General features: G+C 42.9%; 1 pseudogene; it reads left to right on the top strand.

The window, feature by feature from the left end:
- The first annotated feature begins 1,372 nt into the window (after positions 1-1,372).
- On the top strand, positions 1,373-3,920 carry LOC139370391 (uncharacterized; annotated as a pseudogene).
- Positions 3,921-6,131: the final 2,211 nt, after the last annotated feature.

Below are 6,131 nucleotides of genomic sequence, written 5' to 3'. Positions count from 1 at the left end.
ATGATTTGACACCTGAGCTGAGACCTGCATAGGACACTTTTGAATTTATCTGAACAATGTTAGCTGTCATGATTTGAAGCTAGAATCCTTAATTGTAACAATAACAAAGCGGTTGCCCTGCCTGTATTGGCAAAAGCTGAGGGTTGGGCCTTGAGAAATGTAACCACTCAAATTACTGACCATACATGATATAGGACTGACCATACATGATATAAAAATAATAGTTATAACCATGTTTTGAGGCTGTACAATGTTTTACATTTATGTTGTTTACAAACATTGGCATAAAACAAGATAATATTTGGGGTTTTGATGGGGTACAACAGTTAATCAAAGCTCACCAGGAATATACACTGAGTATACCAAACATCAGGAACACCTTCCTAGTACTGAGTTGACTCCAATTCTTCCCACGGTTGTGTCAAGTTGGCTGGATGTCCTTTGGGTGGTGGACCATTCTTGATACGCATGGGAAGCTGTTGAGCGTGAAAAAACGATCAGCGTTGCAGTTCTTGACACAAAACGGTGCCCCTAGCACCTATTATCATACTCAGTTCAAATGCACTTACATGTTTTGCCCTTTCAATCTCAGAATGGCACACATACACAATCCATATCTCAATTGTCTCAAGGCTTAAAAATCCTTCTTTAACCTGTCTCCTCCCCTTTATCTACACTAATCGAAGTGGATTTAACAAGTGACATCAACAAGGGATCATAGCTTTCACCTGGATTCACCTGTTCAGGCGATGTCATGGAAAGGGCAGGTGTTTTTAATGTTTAGTATAATCAGTGTATAAGTTGTATTTTTGAAGAATCAATGGGTATATATCATTAATTTATAAGTCCAAAAATGTATGTAGCAAATAAGGATTCTAGCTTTAACGTACACTGCTAGAAATATTTGTATTAACATAATAACAATGAAAACACAATTACTATTGCTTGTGGTAGCTAATAGCATCTGAGCACCTCGACCCCGGCTCTCAACAGCATCCCTATTGGCTGACATTTGACCCGAGCCACCATGCCTTAGTCCTTAGCAGGGAGCAAAATCCAAATGGCTGAAGATCACAAAGTATTGGTAGTAAGAACATTGGTTTGAGGGATATAAAAAGGAATGAAGGTGGAACACATCTCAGACTCATTTTTATTGTTTCATTTTAAATGGGTAGCCTAAGTTGACTGAAATCCATCTGCAAGATTCAGTGCATTAAGGTATATATTTCTTGATCATTGATCTTCTGGGACCAGATCTGTGTAGTTGGTGATTAGTAAAGTAGTTTTACTGTACTTATCTTCAATAGAGACCCTGTAAAGTACTTTGAGACAGAAAGCCTTTCTAAACTGCATCTTCTTATTTCTCAGAGGAAATGAGAGAGTTATTGGGCCAATACATCTCAGACACCCTCAGCTATATCCACACAGTGGAGAAATTCTGTGACAGGCATCCAAGGTGGATCCTGTAAAGAAAGGAGGAACAATCCAAGATGAAGAACATCAAGGAAATGCAAGACAGAATTAATCTTAAATTCAGCCGAGTCTTGAATGCAGAAGACAAGACCAAGGCATTAGGAGAGTTCACAAAAGACTATCTGACCCAGGTGACTGCAAACCGTAGGCTTAAGGAGCTGGAGAAGGAGCTGGAAGCTGTACTGAAGGACACTCTCAAGGGTACTGGAGAGGTTGGACTGCTTCATGGATGCTGTGGAGAGGCTGGTGGTCACCTCTCTGTTTGTATTTGCTGATGAAAACCGGTTGTGTCCTCTGCCTCAGGGGAGGGAACAAGCAAGTGTCCGAGCTGTCATCACCTACGCTAGAATGGCCTGTCCTCTCCTCATCCACTTTAAGAGGGATGCTTCAGCCTTCTTTTCCCCATGCCTCCTCAATGTGGAGGTGCTGCACGTGTACTTGGAAAATTACATGCACATCTCTGAGCAGCTTTGTGAGAGAATGGGATTGGGAAAAACGTAAGTGGAAATCAGTTTAAATTATTAAACACAATATTCAAATCAAATGATCTATCCTTTTTTTTCTCGCTGTAAGATACTTTATATTATTATGTAACATTATAGCAACTTTTGTTCTAGCTGAAAAGTTATTTATATTGTTTTTTATTATCCTTATTATATATTGTTTTTGCAGAGAGAAGAATGATAACTTGATGATTGACACCAGCCCTGAAGTGAATGAAAAGTCCATGCAGACCATGTTTAACCATTTGCGCTATTTGAGTGATATCAGGTAAACCTTTCCAGTTTTGTTTTATGTTACATTTGCAAATACTAGCTTACTAACACTGAGGGCACACATTTCTGATCATTCATCGATTCCAGCTACAGTACATGTTTCAATGTCTCTGATGAAAAAGTGGAATATGTTCCTCCTGCTAGGATGGACCAGCACCTCAGACTGACATTCCTGTTCCAGGAGTCTGCCCTGCGCTTCATTGGTCTGTTCAGTCAGTGCCACTCCAGAATGCTGGACTTTATAAAAGAGCTGGAAAGGAGAGCTGGCAAACTAGATAAGATGAAGAAAGGGGGTTATATCTCCAGTGTGGTAGGCAGTGCAGTGGGGGCGAAAGGAGGGGCTCTGACCATAGCAGGCCTTTGTCTTGCCCCTGTTACTGCTGGGCTGTCACTGGGGCTCACCATCGCAGGGATTGGAATGGGGGTGACCAGTGGGGTCAACAGTCTAACCACTGGTGTCACAGAGATAATCTTTAACAGATACCACAGTAAGGAAGCCAATACAGTCTTTCAACATTTCATAGAGGACATCCAAATATTCTGGGGGAGTATGGAGAAGGTGGCCAGCAGAATTCTTCCTGTTGTGGGGCATAACAGGCAGGCATTAATGGTTGTAGTGATTATGTGAAAAGGTGGTACGAGTTTAGGAAAGAAGATTAATGCCATAGTGAAAAATACCTCCGCAATAGACACCCTAAAGGGAAAAGGTGTGGTCATGGGTGCAGGCAAGGTGGGACTCCAAGAGGGCAAAAAACTTGCTGCAGATTTACCTGACATTGGGACTCCAAAAGGCACTCCGCTCCACTCCACTAAGACATTAAGGCGATGTAACGTGGCCTCAAATGCCCTAATCATTGGCCTGGACGTCATCAATATCTGTAAAGACAGTGTCAGCCTCGCCAAAGGCAGCAAGAGATCCCAGCTCATCCGAGCCAGAGCAGCATTGTGGCGCACAGAAATCAAATCATGTCAGAGGATCCATGACTCACTGTGCCGAGGCATCTGGAGGTTCAGAAAGAGTCAGAGAATCCTGGAGAAATAATTTTACCTCATGGGGGAGATAGAGACTCTGGAGCCACCTTTGGAGAAGATGGGACTTCTGCAGCCACCTGGAAAGGAGACAGAAAAAGGTATAAAACTAAGTTAAATGCTTTTGCCCTCAAACTGCCACTTATATAGGGTGTCGAAAAGTGCCGGAAGCGGATGCGGGGTAATGACAATGGACCTATATGTATACAGTCTCTTCACTCTGTCCAGCTCACTGTCACAGAAACAAAAGATAGACAGTCAGGGAGCATTGAAAATTCCAAAAACATAGGACTATTTCAATGTGGCCCTCAGACTTCGTTAAAGACTCAATTTGGCCCACAGGAGAAAATGAGTTTTTCACCCCTGCTTTACAGCAATGTTGAGTAATATTATTTGCGTGCATTTGCAAGAAACCTAGTTCCACTGAGTCCTACTTTCACAAAACTGACATTGCTATTGGTTAATTCATTGCTTTTCCTTTGTCTCTATGTTTTTGCAGCTGGATACGAGCATGGTGTTGCAGTTACTGTTAGCATGTGAAATGGAGAAAATGAAGCCTGTGCATCGCTTCTACTAGTTTTTTTCTTTGTGTGGATTTTAAGATTACTGTGGATTGGTTAATAAAATTGATAATTATTATGATATGAAGTTGCTCAGATTTATGAATGGAAGAGAACTACATTTTTATCCATATGCACTTTATCACGTTTCAGGTAAGATCCAGATGCAGACAACGTCAAAGTAACAACCGTTTATTAATCCAACAGGGACAGGCAAAAGACAGGTCAAGGGTAGGCAGAGGACAATAATCCAGATAGGTGGGGCAAAGGTACAGGATGGCAGACAGGCTCAGTGTCAGGGTAGGCAGAGGACAATAATCCAGATAGGTGGGGCAAAGGTACAGGATGGCAGACAGGCTCAGTGTCAGGGTAGGCAGAGGTCAGTAATCCAGATAGGTGGGGCAAAGGTACAGGATGGCAGACAGGCTCAGTGTCAGGGTAGGCAGAGGTCAGTAATCCAGATAGGTGGGGCAAAGGTACAGGATGGCAGACAGGCTCAGTGTCAGGGTAGGCAGAGGTCAGTAATCCAGATAGGTGGGGCAAAGGTACAGGATGGCAGACAGGCTCAGTGTCAGGGTAGGCAGAGGTCAGTAATCCAGATAGGTGGGGCAAAGGTACAGGATGGCAGACAGGCTCAGTGTCAGGGTAGGCAGAGGTCAGTAATCCAGATAGGTGGGGCAAAGGTACAGGATGGCAGACAGGCTCAGGCTCAGGCTCAGGGCAGGCAGAAAAGGTCAACACCGGGAAAACTAGAAAACATGAACAATTGAGAGACAGGAACAGAGGGGAAAACCGCTGGTAGGCTTGATGAAACAAAACGAACTGGCAACAGACAAACAGAGAACACAGGTATGAATACACAGTGGATAATGGGGAAGATGGGCGACACCTGGTGGGGGGTGATGACAATCACAAAGACAGGTGAAACAGATCAGAGTGTGACACATTTAGGATAATTACAACTTTTATGACCTTTTATGGGCTGCGTTCACCAGGGCACAACATTGTGGAACATTCTGATAGAAATATAGTATGTATAACAAACATGCGTCTCTAACATGTAGAATATGAAATGTCTATCTACAGTGCCTTCAGAAAGTATTCATACTTCTTGACTTATTCCACATTTACAGCCTGAATTCAAAATGGATAGACCTGTTTCTCACCCTTCTACACACAATACCTCATAATGACAAAGTGAAAACATGTTTTTAGAAATGTTTGAAATACAGAAGTCTCCTTTACACAAGTATGCACACCCCTTTGCTATGACACTTCAAGTTGAGCTCAGGTGCATCCAATTTCCTTTGATCATTCTTGAGGTGTCACTACTTGATTGTAGTCCACCTGTGGCCAATTCAATTGTTTGGACATGATTTAGAAAGAAACACACCTGTCTATATAAAGGTCCCACAGTTGACAGTGCATGTCAGAGCAGAAACTATTCCATGAATTTCAAGGAAATGTCCATAGATTGCTGAGATATAATTGTGATGAGGCATATATCTGGGAAAGGGTATAAAACAGTTTCTAGAGTGTTGATAGTTTTCCAAGAGCACAGTGGTCTCCATCATTGGGAAATGGAAAAAATATGGAACTACCCAGACGCTGCCAAGAGCTGGCTGTCCAAACAAACTGAGCAACTGGGCAAGAAGGACCTTGGTCAAGGAGGTGACCAAGAACCCAATGACCACTGACAGAACTACAGAGTTATTTGGCTGAGATGGCAGAACCTGCCAGAAGGACAACGGTCTCTAGAGCATTTTACCAATCTGGGCTTTATGGGACATTGGCCAGATGGAAGCCACTCCTGAGAAAAAGGCAGATGACAGCACCCCTAGATTTGGCAAAAAGGCATGTAAAAGAGGCAAAAGATTCTGTGGTCTGATGAGACACAAATTGAACTAATTGGCCAATACGCAAAGTGCTACGTCTGGAGAAAACCAGGCACAGCTCATCACCCGTCTAACAACATCCCTACCGTGAAGCATGGTGGTGGCAGAATCATGCTATGGGGATGCTTTTTCAGGGGCAGGGACTAGGAGACTGGTAAGGATAGAGGGAACAATAAATGGAGCCAAATACAGGCAAATCCTTGATGAGAACCTGCTTCAGAGTGCAAATGACCTTAGACCAGGGAAAAGATTTATGTTCCTACAGGACAATGACCCCAAGCATACAGCCAAAGCAATGCTGGAATGACTTCAGAACAAGTTTATGAAAGTCCTTGAGTGACCCAGACAAAAGCCTGACTTGAATACCATTGAACATCTGTGGAAAGACTTGAAGATTG

The sequence above is a fragment of the Oncorhynchus clarkii genome, chromosome 17, assembly GCF_045791955.1.
Source record: "Oncorhynchus clarkii lewisi isolate Uvic-CL-2024 chromosome 17, UVic_Ocla_1.0, whole genome shotgun sequence".
NCBI classification, from domain to species: domain Eukaryota; kingdom Metazoa; phylum Chordata; class Actinopteri; order Salmoniformes; family Salmonidae; genus Oncorhynchus; species Oncorhynchus clarkii.
The sequence above is the reverse complement of the archived record's forward strand: the minus strand, read 5'-3'. Positions and strand labels throughout refer to the sequence as shown.